The following is a 27,202-nucleotide window of genomic DNA, read 5'->3' on the forward strand; positions in this document are numbered from 1 at the left end:
AATGGAAATACTGTCTGAACAGATGGAAATGGTTGCAAAGTTTCTAGTACACTTGGAGTGAGCCTTTTTGAAAATTTTTACATCTTCCCAACATCTGGTCTCCTGGCATTGCAGAACACCGTTGACTGAAGGACACACACATAAATGGTCACATCATCACCCATTAAATACTGAAGGGTAACACTACATACTGAGTGGCAGTGATAACAGCTGATGCATGAGCTACACCTGTAGTATCTGGATTTCATTATTATACCTGCAGTTAAACCCTTTCCCACAGAACAGAACTGTAATGCTTTTCAGGTCCCCAGTATGTACATCACTCGGATATGAAACATTACAAACTACTGAAGGTGTGCAGGCTCCAGAGTTTTCTTTTGTTCTGACTGTACCTTTTCACTTTTTTGCACTGTGATGAGTATATAGTTTTGTTTTGGCATGGTATCTGGTAAATTTCGAGTGTTTTTGAACAGTTAATTGGATCACACGATTTTTTAAATGTAACTGGTGTGTCACATTCTAGAAGTTGACAACTGAATCACTAAATATTGTAACTTTTATAACTCAATAATTTACAACTTGTATTTTCATACATATGTAAGTGAAGTAACTGAACACTAATAATGATAAAACAAATCAGAAAAATATGCAAATAAGGTTTCAAACAAATATCTTTCTGTTTCTCAAAGTACTAGAAATAAAACTTACAATTAAAATTTTACAACATGCCAGTCAACCATAAACAAACCAGAATAAGAAACAGAATTTCTGGAAAGCTTTAGCAATAAATAAATTTTGATGTTAATTATTTATCAATTGTTTGAGAGACCACCATATGAGCATTGTGTAGATACTGGGTGCTTGTGTCATATCCCTAATCTTTACTGCACAACATTTCGTGTGGCAGGTACATTGATAAACTATTCATCTACATCTACACAATTACTCTGCTATTCACAGTGCCTCGCAGATGGTTCAATGAATCACTTTCGAACTCACTCTCTACAATTCCACTCTCGAACGGCGTGCAGGAAAAACGAGCACTTAAATTTTTCTGTACGAGCCCTGATTTCTCTTATTTTATCGTGATGATCATTTCTCCCTATGTAAGTGGGTGCCAACAGAATGTTTTCACAATCGGAGGAGAAAACTGGCGATTCAAATTTCATGAGATCCTGTCGCAACGAAAAACGCCTTTGTTTTCATGACTGCCACTCCAATTCATATACCATGTCTCTGACACTATGTCCCCTACTTCGCGATAATACAAAACGAGCTGCCCTTCTTTGTACTTTTGTCAGTGTCATCCGTCAGTCCCATCTGACGCAGATCCCACACCACACAGCAATACTCCAGAAAAGGGTGGACAAGCGTGGTGTAAGCAGTCTCTTTAGTAGACCTGTTGCACCTTCTAAGTGTTCTGCCAATGAATTGGAGTCTTTGGTCTGCTCTGATGTTGTTGTGGTCTGCAGTCCTGAGACTGGTTTGATGCAGCTCTCCATGCTACTCTATCCTGTGCAAGCTTCTTCATCTCCCAGTACCTACTGCAACCTACATCCTTCTGCATCTGTTTGGTGTATTCATCTCTTGGTCTTATTCTACGATTTTTACCCTCCACGCTGCCCTCCAATGCTAAATTTGTGATCCCTTGATGCCTCAAAACATGTCCTACCAACCGATCCCTTCTTCTGGTCAAGTTGTGCCACAAACTCCTCTTCTCCCCAATCCTATTCAGTACCTCCTCATTAGTTATGTGATCTACCCATCTAATCTTCAGCATTGTTCTGTAGCACCACATTTCGAAAGCTTCTCTTCTCTTTTTGTCCAAACTATTTATTCTCCATACAAATACTTTCAGAAACGACCTACTGACACTTAAATCTGTACTCGATGATAACAAATTTCTCTTCTTCAGAAACGCTTTCCTTGACATTGCCAGTCTACATTTTATATCCTATCTACTTCGTCCATTGTCAGTTATTTTTCTCCCCAAATAGCAAAACTCATCTACTACTTTAAGTGTCTCATTTCCTAATCTAATTCCCTCAGCATCACCCGACTACATTCCATTATCCTCGTTTTGCTTTTGTTGATGTTCATCTTATATCCTCCTTTCAAAACACTGTACATTCTGTTCAGCTGCTCTTCCAAGTCCTTTGGTGTATCCGACAATTACAATGTCATCACGAACCTCAAAGTTTTTATTTCTTCTCCATGGATTTTAATACCTACTCCGAATTTTTCCTTTTGTTTCCTTTACTGCTCGCTCAATATACAGATTAAATAACATCGAGGAGAGGCTACAACCCTGTCTCACTCCCTTCCCGACCACCGCTTACCTTTCATGCCCCTCTACTCTTAATTGCCATCTGTTATCTGTACAAAATGTAAATAGCCTTCAACTCCCTGTATTTTACCCCTGCCACCTTTAGAATTTGAAAGAGAGTATTCCAGTCAAAATTGTCAAAAGCTTTCTCTAAGTCTACAAATGCTAGAAACATAGGTTTGCCTTTCCTTAATGTTTCTTCTAAGATAAGTCGTAGAGTCAGTATTCCTCACATGTTCCAATATTTCTACGGAATCCAAACTGATCTTCCCAGAAGCCGGCCTGTAACAGTTTTTCCAGTCGTCTATAAAGAATTCACGTTAGTATTTTGCAGCTGTGACATATTAAACTGATACTTCGGTAATTTTCACTTCTGTCAACACCTACTTTCTTCAGGTTTGCAATTATCATATTCTTCTTGAAGTCGAGGGTATGTCGCCTGTCTCATAGATCTTGCTCACCAGATGGTAGAGTTTTGTCAGGACTGGCTCTTCCAAAGCCTTCAGTAGTTCTAATGGAATGTTGTCCACTCCCGGGGCCTTGTTTCGACTCAGGTCTTTCAGTGCTCTGTCAAACTCTTTATGCAGTATCATATCTCCCATTTCATCTTCATCTAAATCCTCTTCCATTTCCATAATATTGTCCTCAAGCAAATCGCACTTGTAGAGACCCTCTATACAGGGTGTTACAAAAAGGTACAGCCAAATTTTCAGGAAACATTCCTCACACACAAATAAAGAAAAGATGTTATGTGGGCATGTGTCCGGAAACGCTTAATTTCCTTGTTAGAGCTCATTTTAGTTTCGTCAGTATGTACTGTAATTCCTCGATCCACTGCCAGTTGGCCCAATTGAAGGAAGGTAATGTTGACTTCGGTGCTTGTGTTGACATGCGACTCATTGCTCTACAGTACTATCATCACGCACATCAGTACGTAGCATCAACAGGTTAGTGTTCATCACGAATGTAGTTTTGCAGTCAGTGCAATGTTTACAAATGCGGAGTTGGGAGATGCCCAATTGATGCATGGATTAGCACGGGGAAATAGCAGTGGTGCAGTGTGTTTGTATTGAGACAGATTTCCAGAACATAGGTGTCCCGACAGGAAGACGTTCGAAGCAATTGATCGGCGTCTTAGGGAGCATGGAACATTCCAGCCTATGACTCGCGACTGGGAAAGACCTAGAACGACGAGGACACCTGCAATGGACGAGGCAATTCTTCGTGCAGTTGACGATAACCCTAATGTCAGCACCAGAGAAGTTGCTGCTGTACAAGGTAACGATGACCACGTCACTGTATGGAGAGTGCTACGGTAGGACCAGTTGTTTCCGTACCATGTACAGCGTGTGCAGGCACTATCAGCAGCTGATTGGCCTCCACGGGTACACTTCTGTGAATGGTTCATCCAACAATGTGTCAATCCTCATTTCAGTGCAAATGTTCTCTTCATTTTTACGTGATCAAAATGTAAATTTTCACAATCAACATGTGTGGGCTGACGAGAATCCGCACGCAATTGTGCAATCACGTCATCAACACAGGTTTCCGTGAACGTTTGGGCAGGCATTGTTGGTGATGTCTTGATTGGGCCCCATGTTCTTCCACCTACGCTCAATGGAGCACGTTATCATGATTTCATACGAAATACTCTACCTGTGCTGCTAGAACATGTGCTTTTACAAGTACGACACAACATGTGGTTCATGCATGATGGAGCTCCTGCACATTTCAGTTGAAGTGTTCGTACGCTTCTCAACAACAGATTCGGTGACCGATGGATTGGTAGAGGCAGACCAATTCCATGGCCTCCACGCTCTCCTGACCTCAACCCTCTTGACTTTCATTTATGGGGGCATTTGAAAGCTCTTGTCTACGCAACCCCGGTACCAAATGTAGACTCTTCATGCTCGTATTGTGGACGGCTGTGATACAATACGCCATTCTCCAGGGCTGCATCAGTGCATCAGGGATTCCATGCGAGGGAGGGTGGATGCATGTATCCTCGCTAATGGAAGACATTTTGAAAATTTCCTGTAACAAAGTGTTTGAACTCACGCTAGTACGTTCTGTTGCTGTGTGTTTCCATTCCATGATTAAAGTGATTTGAAGAGAAGTAATAAAATGACCTCTAACATAGAAAGTAAGCATTTCCGGACACATGCCCACATAACATATTTTCTTTCTTTCTTTGTCAGGAATGTTTCCTGAAACTTGGCCGTACCTTTTTGTAACACCCTGTATACTCCTTCCACCTTTCTGCTTTTCCTTCTTTGCTTAGGGCTGGGTTTCCATCTGAGCTCTTCATATTCATACAAGTGGCTCTCTTTCCTCCAAAGGTCTCTCTAATTTTCCTGTAGGCAGTATCTACCTTACCCCTAGTGAGATAAGCCTTTACAGCCTTACATTTGTCCTCTAGCCATCCCTGCTTGGCCATTTTGCACTTCCTGTCGATCTCATTTTTGAGACGTTTGTATTCCTTTTTGCCTGCTTCCTTTCCTGCATTTTAATATTTTCTCCTTTCATCAATTAAATTCAATATTTCTTCTGTTACCCAAGGATTTCTACTAGCCCTCGTCTTTTTACCTACTTGATCCTCAGCTGCCTTCACTATTTCATTCCTCAAAGCTACCTATTCTTCTTCTACTGTATTTCTTTCCCCCATTCGTGACAATTGTTCCATTATGCTCTCCCTGAAACTCTGTATGACCTCTGAGTTAGTCTGTTTATCCAGATCCCATCTCCTTAAATTCCCATTGCAGTTTCTTCAGTTTTAATATACAGTTCATAACCAATAGACTGTGGTCACAGTCCACATCTGCCCCTGGAAATGTCTTACAATTTAAAACCTGGTTCATAAGTCTCTGTCTTACCATTATATAATCTATCTGATCCATTTTAGTATCTCCAGGATTCTTCCATGTGTACAACCTACTTTTATGATTCTTTAACTAAGTGTTAGCTATGATTAAGTTATGCTCTGTGCAAAGTTCTACCAGACGGCTTCCTCTTTCATTTCTTACCCCCATCCATATTCATGTACTATGTTTCCTTCTGTCCCTTTTTCTCTACCCACAATATTATCTATGTGATCGTTAGAATTTAGGTTATTTGTAATCCCTAAGAATTTAGTTGAATTTACAGCCTTCAGTTTTGTGTGACTTATCGCGTAATTGTAATTTAGCACACTTCTTTTAAGACTCATCTGAATAACTTCATACTTTCCCTTATTCAGGGTCAGATGCCACTTTCTGAACCATACAGATATCTTATGTAAATCATTTTGCAAGTCGTTTTTATCATCTGATAACTTTAGAAGACGGTAAATGACAGCATCATCTGCAAACAATTTAAGACAGCTACCCAGATTGTCTCTGATGTTGTTAATATAGATCAGGAACAATAGCAGGGCCTATAACACTTCCTTGGGGAACGCCAGATATTACTTGTTTTACTCGATGACTTTCCGTCTATTAGTACGAACTGTGACCTTTATGACATGAAATCACGAATCCAGTCGCACAACTGAGGCCATATTCTGTAGGCACACAGTTTGGTTAGAAGACGCCTGTGAGGAGTAGTATCGAAAGCCTTCTGTAAATCTAAAAATATGGAATCAATTTGACATTCCTTGTCGATAACACTTATTACTTCACGAGTATAAAGAGTCAGTTGTGTCTCACAAGAACGATATTTTCTGAAACCATGCTGACTATATGTCGATAAATCGTTTTCTTCGAGGTACTTCATAATGTCTGAATACAGTATATGTTCCAAAACCCAACTGCAAATTGACGTTAGTGATATAGGTCTGTAATTTAGCGGATTACTCCTACTTCCCTTTTTGGGTATTTGTGTGACTTGAGCAATTTTTCAGTCTTTAGGTACGGATCTTTCGGTGAGCGAGTTGTCGTATATAATTGCTAAATATGGAGCTATTTTATCAGCATACTCTGAGAGAAACCTGACTGGTATACAATCTGGACCGGAGGCTTTGCCATTATTAAGTGATTTAAGCTGCTTTGTTACTCCGAGGATATCTAATTCTATGTTTCTCATCTTGGCAGTTGTTCTTGATTGGAATTCAGGAATATTTACTTCATCTTCTTTGGTGAAGGTGTTTCGGAAAACAGTGTTTAATAAATCTGCTTTAGTGGCACTATCTTCAGTGACTTCACCATTGTTATCTCGCAGTCAAGGTATTGCGTGTTGCCACTGGTGTGCCTTATGTATGACCAGAATGTCTTTCAGTTTTCTGCCAGATTTCGAGACAGAATTTCGTTGTGGACATTATCGAAAGCATCTCGCATTGAAGTGTGCGCCATATTTCGAACTTCTGTACAACTTTGCCAATCTTGAGGATTTTGCGCTCTTTTAAATTTGGCATGCTTTTTTCGTTGCTTCTGCAACAACGATCTGACCCACCTAGTGTACCATGGGGGATGAGTGCCATCACTTATTAATTTACGTGGTATTTATCCATCAATTGCTGTCGATACTATCTCTTTGAAAACATACCACAACTTTTCTACACTTACATGATCAGATCGGAAGGAGTGAAAACTGTCTCTTAAGAGGGCGTTAAGAGCATTTTTATCAGCTTTTTTAAATAGATATACTTTGCGTTTCTTTTTGATGGTTGCAGTGATGATGGAAGCGCACATGTATTTTATCAACACATATACTACAGCCTGGACAATAACACTGCTGATGGTTTACACCACATTTGTTAAAAATTTTGGCATGATAGCTGTTACCTCTATTTTATTCCTTCCTTTGTTCTCTCAATTTTCCAACGAAAGGGCTGTCATTATGAACAAAAACAGTTTCTCACATTCGATTTATCTACACCGGCACCCCTCTACCCAACAACTAGTTGGGTTGGGGAATCAATGGGAATTTGCAACCTTTACTCAGTCTTTTGGCCGAGGCTGGTTGCAAAGTGCCATTACATATACAGGCTAGTATCACGATGGGGTCACCATTCCCAAAGTCCCTCCCCCCCCCCCCTGTTCTGGGACATAATTAGTGAATTAGTGTACCCCAACTGTTTGCATCCAGTGTAATCCATGGGAAAATGGGAATGTCTGCAAGCTGTGTAACTAAGGTGGAATGTGGGGACAAGCCTGCTATTCACCTAGCAGGCTGTAGAAAACCACCTAAAAACCACATCCAGGCTGGCCGGCACACTGGCCCTTCGTCGTTAATCTGCCAGGTAGATTCGATCCGGGGTCAGCACGCCTACTGGAATCCAGGAAGCAGCGTGTTAGTGCTCTCGGCTACCCTGGTGGGTCGTTTCTTACATCACCGTAAAACTATTACATCTGGTTCCACCTACTAAGGAAAGATACTCAATGCACTTGATGCCAGGGTTGGAGACTGTTGTGAATACAAGCAAGCCTATTAAATCTTATCTCAGAAACATTAATATCATGCAAAGAAGGTATATTCTTTTGAACATTTTTATATTATCAAGATTTTGTTTCATCACTGTTGAATCTCATCTAAAATATCTTCAGGGAAAAGTACACCTGATTTCTAGCTCAATGTCTCGATTCCTGACCAACGCGTTACCACTTAGTGACAGGACAGGAATCTGCAAAGCAATGTTATATTGTCTAGCATAAACATTGCTTGGATTGTGCATGCCTCCATTTGAGTTTCCCCTACAATAAAAGCAGGAGTCATGGTGATATGAGTATGTCTTCTGTTCTCATTTCCACCACGACCACTACTACCACCAAGCCATTTTCTGAATTTGTATCACCAATTTCCATCATGTAATCTTGATGAATATTAGTGTCATCACAACTTCATAAATCATTTACCCAAATATACGTTGAAGTATAGTTCTCTTACTCTCAGAAATCATGTATGATGATTGGTTTGTGGGTCGCTCAACTGCACAGTCATCAGTCCCAATTTTTACACAGTGTTTTTTTTACACAGTCCAATGTAGCCACTGTCACGAATGATGATGACGATGATGATCAAATGATGAGGACAATGCAAACACCCAGTCATTAGGCAGAGAATGTCCCCAACCCAGCCAGGAATCGAACCCAGGACCCCATGATCCAGAAGCAGCAATGTTCGCTACTAGATCACGAGCTGTGAACAGAACTCATGGAGAATAAGAAGTCTGATCAGACTGGTTTGAATGGTTAGGGAGACATGGGGCACACTGCATATTGTAAAAGACACTGACAGAGGTCACTACAATTATTACACTGTAATAACAATAAACACAATCTGTTGACAAAAACCCCTGCTGAGTGGCAATCATAGAACGAGTGTGGTATCTGCTAGACGTCATAGCAACTTTATTATGAATTTACCGAGGGTAAAATCGTCTGAAAAGCACCCTGTTTTCATAACAAGAAATCGATCCGAGGGGTTTTAACTGATTTTAATTAAACTGAGAGTGTTCGGGGTGCTGCAGTGTGGGCTCTATACTTTGCAGGATGTTGTAACATTGTAGGATGTATATTAACTGGTGTCCTCACAGAGCATGCTGAAAAAGAATTTTTCACTTTCCGCCACCAGGTGAAAATATGGCGCTATAAGCAGTGAGAATGAGGTATCAGGCAGGAAAAAGAGAAGAACGATCAGACCAATGATAATGGTGGTTCTGGTACCTTTGTTAGGATATGATCAGAAGTCACATATTCAAAATGGTCTACTGACTCTGCAACATGATGTATCCATGACATGACATAGTTAATAGTTGTCTATATCATATACAGTGTAATCAGATTGACTGTCATCATATGATAGCTTACTGATCAGGGGTATCTGGATACATCCCCAATAAATCTTTCACATATCCCAACATCCACATGTCACATGAATTTATATCAGAGGATCTCGAAGGCCACATATCTTGAAACTGCCTAGATATGATGCAGATGATACTGAAATTTACATGAAACCAATGGTTCACTCGACAAATTACATACCATCAAAATAATGGTACATGTATTTTCATGAAATGTTGGAATCACGTAGCATAACAAGGTCCTTATAAAGTTCAGATGTCACTGTACTCCTAAGAGGTGCATGACGTGTCATTATCTTCGAGGAACACTGGCTGAAAATGAAGGGGGCTTGTGAAATCACACCACACTATCACATAAACTGGGTGCATTGGATGTTCCTGCACAAGATTTTGGAGGAAATCCCCCATATGTGACAGTTCTGTGCATTCACAGCCCCGTGCAGAGTAAAATATGCCTTGTCCATCCAAAGAATATTCCCCAGCCAAAAGTCGCTCATTTCCATGCATGCCAAAAATGAAGGCAAAATGAAAGCGTCGTAGCCTATCTTGGGGCTTCTTTAGCAGCACATTCAGAGCCTTATAGATATACTAGTGTAAAATGTGTCACCAAATCTTTTTAACTGTTGACTGGGGGGAGGCACAGTCAGAGGTAGTGTGTGTGTGGGGGGGGGGGGGGGAGGGAGAGAGAGAGGGGAGAGAGAGGGAGAGGGGGAGAGAGATCCTGTGAGAATGCTAGCACTTACTGCAGAATTTGAGGCATCTGCTGCATGATCAGCTGTAGCTAAAAGCAACTTCAACAACCACTATGGCAATCTGCTGCACCACCCAATTCACTTATTTCTTCAAATTCCTTTATTGTATTCTTCAACACATTTATTGACATGGGGTCTCTTCACAGCCATTTATTTCAATGATATTCCTGCAATGCAGTGCTGCTGTTCTGATAAAACAGCTGTACCACTTGTGCACGGCGTTTCTTCTCAACAGGCACTTCATTTCATTTCATTTCATATGGAAGACATACCTTCTTAACTGGGTGTATATACAAACAAGACAAATTTTCCATATTTCCCAGCCAGAAACGCGCTTCCTAAGGTGAAAAACTTTTTATTGGGTGGAAGTTCATTTTTCCATGTTAAAAGATGGTATCGTTTCCACAGGAGCTGTAAACCTTATCAATCCATTGAATGGTTATGGATTTATAAGCCTGTATAGAGCTTTCTGGCAGTTTAGGAATCTCAACCTACCTGGAGATACGGGCGGGGGAGATACATGGGAGACAGAGAGAGGAAGGGAGAGTTAGAGATAAAACAGGAAAGGAACTAGTGCCTGAGGTGCACAGGATGGAAAGGGGATATGGGAGGGGAGGGGGGGGAGAGAGGGATGAGAGGACCCTTGTGCCTCCTCCCTGTGCTTCTGCTACTTTTACATGTAGCAGCTCCTATTCCAAGTGCCCTCGGCTCAGCATGCACAGGACCAAGATTTCAGTACAGTTCAAATGCATGTCATATTCACTGTTATGTGCATAAGCATCCAGCCATGAACACCTCCACTCCCATGGCCAGAGCTCCATCAACTATCATGCAGCTTTGCCCTGTGCACCTCACATCTCTGAGCCCATTATGCCGTATGACGTCACTGCAATTAACATGTATGACGTGTTGCGTATGTTCGAATTGTTTAAAATGCCTGTCCATACAAGAAACGTTTAAAAACTGGTCTACCTGTAACTCTCATTATGTTTTGTTACTATTGTATCAGTAGGAGGTTCTACTTTCTTTTTGAAACATCTATGCACAGCACTCTCTCAGCATTTGCATCTTGACAATGACTGATTAAGACATCGAGTGTACATATTAAAAACAAACAAGAAATCTCACTGCTAAGCATTCGATTTTCTATACTCAGTTAATTTACTTTTTGTCCATGGCACACAGTAACGGGAGTACTGATGATTTAGATATTGACGCAATTTGCTATTGTTGCTATGGTATTCCAGAGAATGTAATGAGAACAGTGTTGGTAAATATGTGAAGAGCAAGTGGCTCTGAGACAATTATCAGCCACACCACCTAAACGTCCTAAGCCCACGAGCATATATATATATATATATATATATATATATATATATATATATATATATATATATATATATATATATATATATATATATAATGACGATGATGCCTGATGATCTATATCTACATGATAACTCTGCAATTCACGATTAGGGGCGTGGCAGATGGGCATAGAACCATAATTTTTAATTTACTTCTCTACCATTCCACTCTTATTGCGTGCAGGGTTACATCTTTTCATGTGAGCTCTAATTTCTCGTACTTTTCTATGATGATAATTTCTCCCTACATAGATGGACGCCAAAAAAATATTATCAAACTCTGACGACAAAATTCGTGTTTGAAATTTCACGAAAATCTCTGGCTCTAGGGAAAAACGCCTTTGTTCTAATTACCGCCATCCAGTTCATGTATCGTATCCATAGCACTCTCTCCCTGATTTCGTGATAATACAAAAGGAGCTGTTATCCTTTAAATTGCTTTGATGTCCCACACCACACTGCAATACTCCACAAGAGGACAGACAAGCACAGTGTAAGCAGTTTCTTTAGTAGACCTCTTACATTTTCCAAGTGGTCTGCCAAAAAATCAATCTTTGGTTTGCTTTCTCCAGAGCATTATCTATATGAATGTTATGATTTAATTTACTCATAAGTGTAATCCCTACTATTTAGTTGAGTTCACAGCTTTTAGGTTTGTATGATTTATCGTGGTAGCGAAATTTAGCACATTCCTTTCAATACTCATTTGGTTTACTTCATACTTTCCATTATTTACAGTCAGATGTCATTTTTCACATCATACAGATATCTTTATCACTTCACAATTCGTTTTGATCATCTGATGACTTTACAATAAGGTAAATGACAGCATAATCTGCAAACAATCAAAGAGAGCTGCTCAGATTGTCTCTTAAATCGTGTACATAGATCAGGTACAAGAGAGGGCCTATAACACTTACTTGGGAAACGTCAGATATTACTTCGATGACTTTCTGTCACATATTACGAACTGTTACCTTCCTGGTACAAAATCACGAATAAGTGCAAACAACTAGGATGATACTCCAGGGGCACACAACGTAATCGGAAATCACTTGTGAGGAACAGTGTCTAAAGCTTTCTGTTAAACAAAAAATATGGAATCAATGTAATATCCATCTGCCCAAATCAGTCATTACTTTGCGAGAATAAAGAGCTTGTTGTGTTTCACAAGAATTATGTTCTCCAAATATGTGTTGTTATTTGTTCATAAATGATATCTTGAACGTAATTCACAATGTTCAAAAGATTATATTTTCCAAAATCCTACTGCAAAGTGGCGTTAGTGGTATGGGTGGGCATTTCATCGGATTACTCCCATTTCCTTTCTTGGGTTCCGGTCTAATTTGTGCTACTTTCCTGTCTTTGGGTACTGATCTTTCTGCAGTTGAAGAGTTGCATATGACTGCTAAGTATGGAGCTATTGTATCAGCATATTCTGAAAAGAACCTGGGTGGTGTACAGTCTGACCCAGAGGCATTGCCTTTCTTAAGTGTTAAGCTACTCCACCACGTTTAGGATACCCACTTCTAAGTTACTCAAGTAGGCAGTTATTCTTGATTAGAATACTGGAATACTTCACTTTTCCTGTGAAGGAATTGATAAAATTCGTCTTCAGTAACTCGCTTTAGTAGCACTGTCGTCAATAACTTTACCATTGTTATCACGCAGTGAAGGTATTAATGCACCTTGTCAATTGTATACTTAACATACAACCAGAATTTCTTTGGGTTTTCTGCTAGATTTCGACACAGAGTGTCGTTCTGGAAACTATTAAAAGCCTCTCTCATTGAAGTTTGCACTAAATTTCGAGCTTCTGTAAAACTTCGCCAATCCTGCGGATTTTGCATTCTTTTAAATTTGGCATGTGTATTTCATTGCTTCTCCAACACTGGTCTGACCTGTTTTGTGTCAGTACCACTTATTAATTTATTTGATATGTATCTCTCAGTTATTACTTATTTTAGTTCAAACCACATCTGGACTATGTTTAGAAAGACTTATCTGAAGGAGTGGAAACTGTCTCTTTGGGATGTGTCAAGTGAATTTTTATCTGCTTTTTCTGGGGTATGTATTATGCGTTTATTTTGGTGAGTTTTGATGTTGCAGTATTCACTCTTGTGAACTTTTCATGGCTCAACAACATTGTTGTCACTAATCCCTGTACCTGATATGCTCCCTGTTTGGCCATGGTTATTAAGATGTCAAAGATGTTTTCTCAACCATTTACACTTTCAGTGCGTTTCTGAACTCACTGTGCAAAATAATTTTCAGACACACCATTCAGTTCGGTTTTGGACGACATTTTATGCCTTCCACTGACATTGTATTTTCGCCAATATATCGAGGGTAGACTAAAGTACCCACCAACTATAATTCTACGAGTGGCATACCTATTTCAAATGACAAGTTTTCTTTGAACTTTTCAGCATGTTTCATCCAAATCAGAGCATTGGTGAAGGGAACTTATTAATTTATTCTAGTTAGTAGGTGTAAGCTCCACCCGTAATAATCATACTGTGTAGGCTTTCACAGTCAGCGTCCCCATTAGTTAAAACTTATGGCCTTAGAGGCCGTGGTCAATCTGTAAAACTACTACTTCCTGACGTTTCTTTGGCAACTGCGGGCAGCAGTGTGTCAATGCCTGGCAGCCAGGCTCTGGAGGTCCCAACATTGCCTGTCCATGATTTATTTGGCTCTGAGCACTATGGGACTTAACATCTCAGGTCATCAGTCCGCTAGAACTTAGAACTACGTAAACCTAACTAACCTAAGGACATCACACACATCCATGCCCTAGGCAGGATTCGAACCTGCGATCGTAGCGGTCGCGCGGTTCCAGACTGAAGCGCCTAGAACCGCTCGGCCACCAGCGGCCGGCCATGACTTATTTCCAGTATTACAATGAGTTTCACGAACAAACAGAAGGCGTGGCCACGGGCAGCCCTCTGAGTCCAGCTGTTACTAATCTTTTCATGGAATTTTTTGAACAGTAAGCGCTGCAGTCGGGCTGAAAAAGTCCTTGAAAGTGGTGTCGGTACGTGGATGGGACTTTTGTGATATGGAATCACAGTAGAGAGGAACTGTACGGTTTCTTGGTGTATCTGAATAGTATTAATCCAAAGATACAATTTGCTATGGAGAAACAGAGAAATGGCAACTAAATTTTTTGGACATATCAGCAATTAAACAGGCAATGGGATTCTAGGGCATAAGGTGTATAGAATAGAAACACATCGACTATTACCTCCATAAGCATTCGAACCATCATCCCAGGCAGAAGAGATGTGACATTAAAACATTGGTGGACAGAGCTAGTAAGTTTATTTTCAAGTTGATCTAAATAATTTACGAATGGCTGTTAAGAAAAATGGATACGCCGACAACGACATCGAGCGAGCACTTCATCCCAGAAGAGAAGTATGTGACAACATGCAGCAACAACTGTCAGCTGGAAAAGTTTTTCTTCTATTTATTCACAATATTACGGACTGTATTGGGAAAGGTTTGGCCAACCGAACACAAAAGGAACTGTCGACCGGGATATACCGACAAATCAGCTGTAGCAAAACATGTTTTTAAGGAAGGTGATCATGAAATAAAATTTAGTGAGACATGCGTGTTAGCCAGAACATCGATTATTATGCACGTATGTATAGGAAAGCTATAGAAATTATGGACCACCACAATGATTTCAACACAAAAGAGGACGGCTAAAAGTTAGACAGGATATTGTGGTCGACTTTGTTCCAACGATGTGACGATCGATTACATTCATTCAAGAATAATGATGATTGTCAGAGACAGATTTATAGTCGGCCCCACGTGACATATGTTGGTGCCCTCTATGCACACTATATAAACGGGAAATCCATGGCCTGGCAGCCATCGTTTACTCACCTCCGAAGAGTAGGCAACGAAACGTCAGGAAGAGGTAGTTTTACAGATAGACCATGACATCTGAGGTCAGAACTTTTCATTGATCGCTACCCTTACTACCTCACAGGAGCTATCTACTTAAATTTCACTACAAGGTAAACTACTTCAGATGGTTCAAATGGCTCTGAGAACTATGGGACTCAACTGCTGTGGTCATTTGTCCCCTAGAACTTAGAACTACTTAAACCTAACTAACCTAAGGACATCACACACATCCATGCCCGAGGCAGGATTCGAACCTGCGACCGTAGCAGTCACACGGTTCCGGACTGCGCGCCTAGAACCGCGAGACCACCGCGGCCGGCTCGTAAACTACTTCGAACAGCAATGAACACTACACCACCAAATGTATTTCATCTATTCTTTGCGAGCATGCTTAGGTCGCTTCAAAAATTTCAGCTGAACTTATTTAAATACCTATAACGATTTGAGATTCGGTGCTTCCTATTAGAGCTTTCAGCCCTCGATCTTTTCTAATGCAACTACGACAATTTACAGCTACGATACTTACTGTGTTGTATCTACCCTCTTTCTGTGTTCTACTTGCAGCCTTTGAAACTGAAGCACTTTCTGCACTTACCTGAGACCCTCTAATTTAAAAAAAAAAAAGCCAAGTCCCCTCTACACATCCGCATACTCGTGGAACTGCTTCCTTTGTGTAGTTGACTCCTGAGCCATTTAGCTGAATCCGTAAATCCACCATCTTCTGACGCTAGTTGGGGAATCTGCAACCTACACAGCTGCAGAACTGTCTGGGACTCTGATTCAGACATTCACTCCACTCTGTATAAAAGAACCACCTTCAGTTCTGCCCATGATGCTTCAGATGGTGAGCTCTGCCTTCGTCTCGCATACAAGACTGGCAGTCTTTACTAGCCAGTCGCCTGAAACCTGAGAGAACCTCTTCCAATCCAATGTGGCACATATTGTCAGCACCAACGTGAGCCACCACCTACTGCTTGCTATTCCTGCCTTTTATGGCATTTGGAAGCATCCATTTCTCATCTGTAAAAACTCCTCCCAGTATGCACATTGAATTCCTTCCCCTCCTATACAGTCGTTTCCCTAAATGGTGCCATTACACACCTAACACCGGAGCATCCAATCACCAGTAATACTACCCTCTGTCCTGTCTTGCACACTGAGAGGCTTTCTCTGGAACATGGCAAGCGACTTCATCTGGCTCATGGATTTCATCAGCCATAGACAGAAATCAAATTGTTCATCAGACAAACTGAGCAGGCTCTCCGATCAGCAACATGGAAATTCTTTCACTGCCACCCACACGCTAGAATGACTTCCCACTCTACCGGAAGTGAGAGGTTCAAATGGCTCTGGTGTATGGTCATCAGTCCCCTAGAACTTAGAACTACTTAAACCTAACTAAACTAAGGGCAGCACACAACACCCAGTCAGCACGAGGCAGAGAAAATCACCGACCCCACTGGGAATCGAACCCAGGCGTGGGAAGCGAGAATGCTACCGCACGACCACAAGCTGCGGACCAAGTGAGAGGTCAATCTCAGTATGGGCAGTACTCAATGTGAGTGCAGCAGTGGACCAATAGGTGGACAACACTACCTGGAGCTGTGAGCGAAGAATCACCAACTTCATTCACATCTGAACATAGCAATTACTATACCTGTCCATACCAGAGTTGGCATGGTAAATAAACAGACATATACTAAGTATAAGAGTTGAAGGTAAGGAACACAGACAATATTTAAAATAAGTCGCTTCTTATGAAAACATGTCAGCTCATAGTACTCTGATGTACTACTGCTGCTACTATGAGAGCTACCACTAGATTGGGCGATCTAAGTGCTGCAAGTAACACAAAAAAAAGGAGTGATGCAATTCAGCCAGTGGTTCTATGGACCACACAGTTTATAAAGCTTATAGATGTGCCTGATAAATACACACAAAATACGGGATTTGAAGCTAAATAACAACAATAACAATAATAATACCATTACTACTATAATAGTAGTAGATGTCGCGAAAATATACTTACAGCAACTGATAAATAATTCGCTCACTTGTGACAAACATCAAAGGATAAGGATGTCAAGTCGTGCATCAAAAGTCCCCATTGTGAGCCAATTTAAGTATTAATGCTGACGAACAGAGAAAATGAGCAAATAAGCTTCTAACGAACACTATCTGCTTTACTTGCAGGAAAGGTGAAGTCGTTGCAGCAGCAGGCATCTGGTGTCAACATAATGCTGTTCAATCAAACCTACTGTTTGAATACCAGTGGGTGTAAGCATGTTACTGTCAGTGTAATACCGAATAGGGAGTTCTAGTAAGTGGAATTTCTTGAAAACCATCGATTTAGTGATGACAAAGTAATATTCGCCTTGCAACAATGACAATGCAATGTCTCAAAGCAGATGTCAGCCTTGTTCCACATAAAAGTTTGTTCTCCCCTGATGTTACAGGTGATCATACCATCTCTGTAGGGGATAGAGCTGGTACAGTTAAAATATTTAACAACAGAGGGAGCACAGATCTACAGGAGTTGATTTTTAACATTTTAATGAAATGCGGTATAGGATGAGCTAGAGTGCTGGCAAACATGGCAGTCACATATTCTCCAAGTAATTTACTGTCGATAGCTTGCCAAAATCTCCACTCATTGGAAACTACCATAGCTCGACTCCATGATGCATTCTGTGCATTGATGGAAGTGGAAATGTATGATTCGTCATTACCGGATGTGGGCACTGGATTACGATCTTATTTAAGTTTGTTTATATACCAAGCTGTAAGTAGGAGTTTATAAAACCCCTCCATTTCAATGTAAATAAACAGTTACCACCATGACTAAGTGGACGAAACAGTCTCACCCCAAGGGTCTTTAAATGACTGGTCCTGCAATGATGAAGGTAGAAACCAGAAGAACGAGACGAATGGACCATTACTTCCTGATATTAGAGGTGCTTTGGTTATTGGGGTTTCATGCTGCGGAAAATAATTACTTTTTACACTGTTGACATATCCTGTGGGAGTCCGCTTAGAGCATGTATATATATTTTTCAAAAATTCTGTTTCAATCAAAATATTAGCTACTTCAGGAGATTTTGCATGGAGTTAAGGTACTAACATACTAAACTGCCAACAAAAGCAGCGATATTCCACCCCCTGAAAACGTAAAACCAAACAGCTTATTCATTTGGGCAACATCTTCGTGGAAAATCAGGATATCCGCCGACATTTCTGCTTTGCTCGCCACATGGAAGTGAATATAATTTATTTGAGTGAGACATACTTAGGCATACCAAAGCTGTTGGTCTGGGATGCACCAACCTTATAACAATCGAACAGGACAATCTGAATTCAAAGTATATTTTCCAAGTACATGTAGTAACTGACATGGCACTCAATGAATTCGTTATGTGTGAGGTTTGCTGTAGTAACTCTCAGTATAGCGTGCTGGTTACAGATGAAACTACTAAATTGAATGAGAGTCAAAATTTCAAAATGATTCTTCAAAACGCACCTGTGTCAGTATATTGTACACTATGTACAAATTTACACGTGTTGCACATTCATTCAGAGGATGCAAGGCACGTGCGTTTGACAAAAAAAAATGGAGGTAATCAACACTAAATTAATGGAACTGAATGTCTTATCAAGGGAGGTGCTACGAATGGTGAGGTGTTGAATGCTCAAATTCAGCAACATGACCTGTGTGTCAACGAGAAAATTGAAGGAGTCAATGTAAAACTAACGCATATGTGGAACAAGAATGTGATAGCTAAGGCACTTCACGCCCATCACCACCGACTGTCTCAGAATATACGTAAGTTGTAAACTGTCTCAAAAATGGCTTAGTATGCGGCAGCATGTTGTCAAAGAAGTGTAATGTTAAAAACTGGGGTGTGGAAGACAATTTGACAGAAGTTACTTTCGTGAAAGTTAGATCAACTGCAACGAGACCAGTGTCCCTCAGCAACATTTAAGCCAGTAACTGAGAGGCTGAAAGAGCTGTCATGGACTATGGATGAAACCAGAAACAGGAGGAGGAGGAGGAGGAGGAGGAGGAGGAGGAGGAGGAGAAGGAGTGCTGAGTTAAGAAAGAACATATGGGGTCATCAGGGCAAAAGCATATTTGTTAGGTAAGCACTCAAAATGTTTAACCAAGAAGGCAATAAGAATTGGGAACAAGGAATTTGAAAGATTGCCTAGGCTGTTACAGTTAATAATTTTGAAAATGTCGACTGTTAAAAATATACCCTGAAACTATAGAAACATGTGGTCCAATATCACACATGACCAACGCGTGTAAAACCCCAAAAGGATGAATGGAAGTCTCAGAGTGACAAATACAGGATTTTAACTGAACCAGCAGTAGCAGCTCCACATAGTGCAGGTAAAATAGTCGAAGTTCAGCCTGAAAGACTAAACAGTCTACTTTTAGAATATATAAATTATGGTAACTAAATGGAATCATAGATCGATTACGACTGTTTACAGCTTTAGCTGGTGAAGAGAATGCAGATCACATGAACAAAATATTATCGATCTTACCTGGGTTACGAAAATTATGCATCGTCGAGTAAGTGTGGAGAGAGTTGTTCATGAGCTTTACAGACCTGCATGCAGAATATATCTGATAATACGAGGAATGGATTATGCATGGCAGGCTGATCTCTCGGATATGCAAAACTACTTACAATCAAATAATGACGTCAAGTACGTTCTCACAGTCACAGACACATTCCAATTTCGCTTGGGCCTTACCTTTGGATGTAAAGACAGGGAAGGAGGTTTGAGAGGTTTCTGAACAGTTGTTGCAGACAAGACTACATCGACTGTCCATCAACCTTGAAGACATATGATCGAAGTGAATTTTACGATAGACATTTCAAAGCAGAATTCGAATTAAGTGGGATAAATCACTACTCAACATTCTCATATTTGGAAAGTAGTATTGCCAAATGGTTGAACTGGACCATCAAAAATAGAATGTGGAAGCAATTTAATCTTCAACGTATGTGCAAGTGACTGAACATACAGCCAAAAATCATTGACGAGTATAATCGCATCATTCATCACAGAATTAAGAGCAAACCTATTGAAGTCACAAACGAATTACTGGAAAGCTTTGAACCCATTATGTTCCTCATAGAGCAGGTCATATGATGTCAAAGGAACAGGGCATTGATGAAATGGCTTAGTTTCTCATCAAAGCTCAATAGCTGAGTGAACACCCACAATTTGCTATGTAATTCGAAAAGCAAAGCTGAAACCATGCAGTAGTGTGACATGAGTGCTACGAAACGTATCAACAAAGTTGGAGGTGGTATTCTCGAGAATCTGCCATCAGAAGTGCATATCTCTGGCTACAATTTCTGTGGAGCTGGAACAAAACTAAAATAGCACCTAGCTTATGGTGATAAGGGCTTCAGTGCATTGGACAATGTATACAAAGTGCACATCATCGCCTACACTACACGCAAAAAATCACCGTATTGCAGAGCAAATATTAATTGATAAGGCTACACAGGCATGTCAAGGAACGGATATTCATGCAGGACAAACTATTTCTGAATATGTGGTTGATAAGGCAATGTTTGCTCGAACTTACATTGGGTACTGGACTAACCTTTAAGCATTACTGAATTCAGTTCACTGTATACTAAAGAAGAAGAAAAACCTATGGGATGTTAAAAAAATTGGTGACAGCTGCAAAAGGTGCCTTTAGGCAGAAAGAAGGAAGGAAATGATGTGTTAAAACGCCCAGGTTCCTACAAATACCAAAGACATCTGGTGGAATAATTCTGTTTCTGATACCTCCATTTGCTGGGCTGTCAGCTACCGGTTTCATTAGCTAGGACAGCTGATATAATTCAAGCAGTACAGAACGCCTGAAAAAGCGAAAAGTAATTACAAGCAACTAAAAGGCATAATACGACCATGGAGGCCATTGCTATAGGTAAAGGCACATATTTACAATACAGGAAATGGCTTTGGTTGTACATAAAAAAGGCCCACCGCAATGATACTGGAAAAAAGGATTAATAACACAGGTCTGGTTAAACTCGTCAGCAAACTTAAAAATCACGAGATTTTACAGCGTGTTTATAAATGATACATTGCCTGAGACAATGTGGAAATCCAAGAAACAAGGAACTGTCAATTTAGATGTTGTCTGGGGTATGGAGCTCTTGGTGATTTAAGGCCACCTGAAGAACTGTGTTGTCACTTCACCAATAGGAACCAGCTGATGTACAATGTTCGACGCTACCATGACTTCAATTCATACTTCTGAGAATATTCTGCATGATACTTTTCCTGAAAATTGCATAAAAACAAGCAGTATGCAAGTCTCCATGTCACTCTAATCCTAATTGGTTTAAATTGAAAGCAAACTACTTTCCTCCAATATATGAGCAGGGGGTAGCAATGTACAGCATTGACTGGCTGGAAACAAACGAAAGCATAGCTAACGTCACTGAATTAATAATAAATTGCATCTAGAGAATTGGGAAGTTGTGTCAATACCTCTGGGCACTTGCAACATTGACAATTCGTATGTATACTTGAAACGTTTTGTTAAGGGATTTAAGGTATGAGGTGCAGGCAAACGTTAATATGTTTAAATCTAAGATAGAAACAAAACACATTGCGGACTTCAGTAACAAATATTTAACAGGATGGCTGCTACGTTTCTCAGAGGGACAAGTGATGGTGCATAATACTGATAAAATTTGAGTTATCAACTGGTGAACCAACTGCAAGTCAGTACAATTCGTGTAGAGTGTAATACTGCAACGAATTTTGTACCTTGACGACAGATTAGTGCATACTATTTATGCATTTTTTCCTACAGTGTGTCCTGCGTATAAAAGTGAAGAAAATGAAGTCCACAATGAACATGTGTTGCTACATGAAGCCAAGGTGGCGAAGGGTTCACACCCATCAGGAATGTGGCAGGTACTGTGAAGTTAAGCTGCAAAGCAGAAGCCAAAAGTGAACTCCAGGAGGTAACTGAGATGAATGGCATGACCCATACTAGAAGGCAAGGGAGTCATGGAATAAGAGGGAATAGGATGAGTGGTCAGGCGTCAAAGAGAAACGGCATGCCTATCCACTGAGGAGGACATCATGCCAGTATGACTAGTTCTTCAGCATCTTCTGCATAGACTCTCAACCAGGCTCGCGTAAAAGCCGCCAGTGGTGAAACATATTCCATGATGGTGGAGTGTGTTAAGACAGCAAATGATGAACAGAAGTGCATAGGAATGAAGTAAACACCAACAGTCTAGTTATGAATGGACATGGGATTTTTAAAAAATGGAGGAGGGTGGTCTGATCCGCTCCCCTGGAAGTACCACTTAGGAGATGTAGGACATTGAGGAACTGGGTCCCATGTACAGCCAGGTAAGAATACATGGGAGGACCAAGTAAGTTTCCTATCAGACATGAGCTACAGGAATTTTCTAGTTTCAATGAATGGAAGAACGAAAGGTGCAAGATGTAAAGATGGTGTAAGAAACTCATTACGCCGCCAAATATTCATACAAAAGGTTTTGGCAGTGGAAAAGTGAAAGCCACTGCCCATGCTTCACGAGAAAAGAAGATAGGAACGACGCTAAAGACGCCACACGAGGAGACACGTTTGTGTGGAACTGTAATAGATTGTAAAATCCTTGGCGGAAAGGGAGCTGAGACGCCTGTTGGGTGATATTCCATAATATGGTTATTGGGGATAGCAAAGACAATGATACCCTGGACGAGCATTCAGGCAACCCGTTTTCGTGGGTAAATGTGTGTGACAAGTCAAACCATATAAACCTGGAGAAAACTTTGACTTTCAAAACTTCCTCTAGTAAATGGGGCAGACAGCCTCTAAAGCCCCACATGTACGGACTACAGAGGATACCAGCCCTCTAGCAGATGTATCAGGACGACGGTTCAAAATGTGGAGAGCACATCTCTGCAAGCGAATCACATCACTGCATGCCTCAGTCCACCAGGGACCAGGACACACTACAGTAAACTTGAAGTGCACGGTATGGAACATTCTTCAGCGATAAGGATAACATTTGGAAGATACTTTACTTGGTCATCCCAGCTGTGTAAAGGTCGTGAGGGAAGGGTAAAGCCTCCAGTCGGCCTTAGGATGTCAAAGTTAGCGTAAGGAGGGCTATGTGTGAAGCGTTCAGTGAATTCGAAAGTAAAATTCTATGTACCGATTTGACAGAAAACCCTAGGAAGTTCTGGTCTTACGTTAAATCAGTAAGTGGATCGAAAAAGCATATCCTGACACTCTGGGATGATGATGGCATTGAAACAGAGGATGACACACGTAAAGCTGAAATACTAAACACCTTTGTCCAAAGCTGTTTCACAGAGGAAGACCGCACTGCAGTTCCTTCTCTAAATCCTCGCACGAACGAAAATATGGCTGACATCGAAATAAGTGTCCAAGGAATAGAAAAGCAACTGGAATCACTCAACAGAGGAAAGTCCACTGGACCTGACGGGATACCAATTCGATTCTACACAGAGTACGCGAAAGAACTTGCCCCCCCTTCTAACAGCCGTGTACCGCAAGTCTCTAGAGGAACGGAGGGTTCCAAATGATTGGAAAAGAGCACAGGTAGTCCCAGTCTTCAAGAAGGGTCGTCGAGCAGATGCGCAAAACTATAGACCTATATCTCTGACGTCGATCTGTTGTAGAATTTTAGAACATGTTTTTTGCTCGCGTATCATGTCATTTCTGGAAACCCAGAATCTACTCTGTAGGAATCAACATGGATTCCGGAAACAGCGATCGTGTGAGACCCAACTCGCTTTATTTGTTCATGAGACCCAGAAAATATTAGATACAGGCTCCCAGGTAGATGCCATTTTCCTTGACTTCCGGAAGGCGTTTGATACAATTCCGCATTGTCGCCTGATAATCTAAGAGCCTGCGGAATATCAGACCAGCTGTGTGGCTGGATTGAAGACTTTTTAACAAACAGAACACAGCATGTTATTCTCAATGGAGAGACGTCTACAGACAAAGTAGCCTCTGACGTGCCACAGGGGAGTGTTATGGGACCATTGCCTTTCACAATATATATAAATGACCTAGTAGTGTCGAAAGTTCCATGCAGCTTTTTGCGGATGATGCTGTAGTATACAGAGAAGTTGCAGCATTAGAAAATTGCAGCGAAATGCAGGAAGATCTGCAGCAGATAGGCACATGGTGCAGAAAGTGGCAACTGACCCCTAGCATAGACACATGTAATGTATTGCGAATACATAGAAAGAAGGCTCCTTTATTGTATGATTATATGATAGTGGAACAAACACTGGTAGCAGTCGCTTCTGTAAAATGTCTGAGAGTATGTGTACGGAACGATTTTTTTTTTTTTTTTGTGGTTTTAGGGCGCACAACGTCAACGGTCATTAGCGCCCAGACTACTTTAGGAATGCACCGCGAGTCACAAGTTTAAAACAGCAACAAAACGGAGAACACGATGAAAGACATACTGACAGGCATAGGATTAAAAAAGAAAACAGCATAATCAAATGTCCTTTGAGAGGGTTGTCAAATTGATAAAATGAAGAACGCGAGCAGCTGCTCGTGGGTCATCCGCTAAAATGGCTTCTACAGTACATGGCAGGCCAATATCGAGACGTAGGGTGTTAAAATTCGGACACGACGTTAAAATGTGGCGGACCGTCAGCAATTGCCCACATGGGCAGAACGGCGCCGGCGCAGCCGTCAGCAGATGGCGATGGCTGAACCGGCAGTGGCCAATTCGCAACCGGGCCAAAACTACCTCCTCCCGCCGAGAAGGGCGTGAGGAGGACGTCCAAGCCACGGGTAGAGCTTTCAAGGCCCGAAGCTTGTTGTCTGAAAGTGCAGCCCAATCGGCATGCCACAGCGAGACAATGCGCCGACAAATTACCCTGCTACAATCTGACGAAGGGACACCACAAGAAGCTGTCCGAGGCTGGAGGACCGCAGCCTTGGCCGCGGCATCTGCAGCTTCGTTCCCAGGGATACCGACATGGCCAGGAATCCACATAAAGTTAACCGGAGAACCAACGTCCACCAGCTGCTGAAGAGAGCGTTGGATCCGGTGCACGAAAGGGTGAACCGGGTACGGATCACCGAGGCTCTGGATAGCGCTCAGGGAATCGGAGCAGATGACATATGCAGAATATCGGTGGCGGCAGATGTAAAGGACAGCCTGGTGGAGGGCAAAGAGCTCAGCTGTGAAGACCGAACAATGGCCATGGAGCCGATATTGGAAACTTTGTGCCCCGACAATAAAAGAACACCCGACCCCGTCATTGGTCTTAGAGCCATCTGTATAAATGAAGGTCGTATTAATGAACTTCGAACGAAGTTCGACAAAACGGGAGTGGTAGACTGAATCGGGGGTAACCTCCTTCGGGAGTGAGCAGAGGTCAAGGTGGACGCGAACCTGAGCCTGGAGCCAAGGTGGCGTGTGGCTCTCGCCCACTCGAAAGGTGGCAGGGAGTGAAAAATGAAGGTGTTGAAGGAGGCGACGAAAGCGAACTCCAGGGGGTAGCAGGGCGGAGACATACAACCCGTATTGACTGTCGAGAGAGTCATCAAAAAAGGAACGATAAGATGGGTGGTCAGGCATTGCCAGTAGCCGACAGGCATACCGACAAAGCAGTATATCGCGCCGGTAGGTGAGTGGCAACTCACCAGCGTCAGCATGAAGACTCTCGACGGGACTAGTATAAAACGCTCCGATCGCAAGTCGTAAACCCCGATGTTGTATGGAGTTGAGGCGGCGTAAGATGGATGGCCGTGCAGAGGAGTATACGAAGCTCCCATAATCCAGCTTGGAGCGGACGATCGACCGATATAGGCGAAGGAGGACGGTTCGATCCGCTCCCCACGACATACCACTGAGAACACGGAGGACATTGAGAGAACGGGTACAACGGGCAGCCAAATAAGACACATGTGGAGACCAACTAAGTTTCCTGTCAAATGTAAGACCTAAAAATTTTGTTGTCTCCACGAATGGGAGAGCAACGGGACCAAGTCGTAAAGACAGTGGGAGAAATTCTTTGTAGCGCCAGAAGTTAATACAGACCGTCTTCTCGGCAGAAAAACGGAAGCCATTGGCGACACTCCACGAGTAAAGACGGTCAAGAGAACGCTGAAGACAGCGCTCCAGGAAACATGTACGCTGCGCGCTGCAATAGATGGTAAAATCGTCCACGAAAAGGGAGCCTGATACATCAGCTGGGAGGCAATCCATTATTGGATTGATCGCTATGGCGAAGAGAGCGACGCTCAAAACTGAGCCCTGTGGTACCCCATTCTCCTGGCGAAAGGTGTCTGACAGGACAGAACCCACACGTACCCTGAACTGTCGATCCATTAAAAAGGAACGAATAAAAAGAGGGAGGCGACCGCGAAGACCCCATGTATGCATGGTGCGGAGAATGCCCGCCCTCCAACAGGTGTCGTAAGCCTTCTCCAAATCAAAGAACACAGCCGCGGTCGGGCGCTTCCGCAGGAAGTTATTCATAATGAAGGTCGACAAGGTAACCAGATGGTCAACAGCAGACCGGCGCCTACGAAATCCACATTGTACATTGGTAAGTAGGCGTAGAGACTCGAGCAGCCAAACCAATCGAGAGTTAACCATTCGCTCCATCACTTTACAGACACAGCTGGTAAGCGAGATGGGTCGATAACTGGAAGGCAAGTGCTTGTCCTTCCCCGGCTTAGGAATCGGGACAACAATAGAGTCGCGCCAGCATGCGGGAACATGTCCCTCAATCCAGATGCGATTGTAAGTACGAAGAAGAATACCTTTACCCGCAGGAGAAAGGTTCTTCAGCATCTGAATATGAATAGAATCAGGCCCTGGAGCGGAGGACCGTGATCGGCCAAGTGCGGTTTCGAGTTCCCGCATGGTGAATGGGGCATTATAACTTTCACGAGTCGAGGAGCGGAAGTTAGGTGGCCTAGCCTCCTCTGCCTGTTTGCGGGGGAGGAAGGCAGGGTGGTAATGAGCGGAGCTCGAAACCTCTGCGAAAA

General features: G+C 41.9%; 1 protein-coding gene across 5 annotated transcripts in view; it reads right to left on the reverse strand.

Moving 5' to 3' along the window:
• The window catches only part of LOC126213094 (zinc finger protein 729-like), a 109,217-nt gene that overhangs the window by 2,851 nt on the left and 79,164 nt on the right, over positions 1–27,202 (reverse strand). The window lies entirely within an intron of this gene.

Source organism: Schistocerca nitens, chromosome 11 (genome assembly GCF_023898315.1).
Source record: "Schistocerca nitens isolate TAMUIC-IGC-003100 chromosome 11, iqSchNite1.1, whole genome shotgun sequence".
In the NCBI taxonomy this organism is placed as follows: Eukaryota; Metazoa; Arthropoda; class Insecta; order Orthoptera; family Acrididae; genus Schistocerca; species Schistocerca nitens.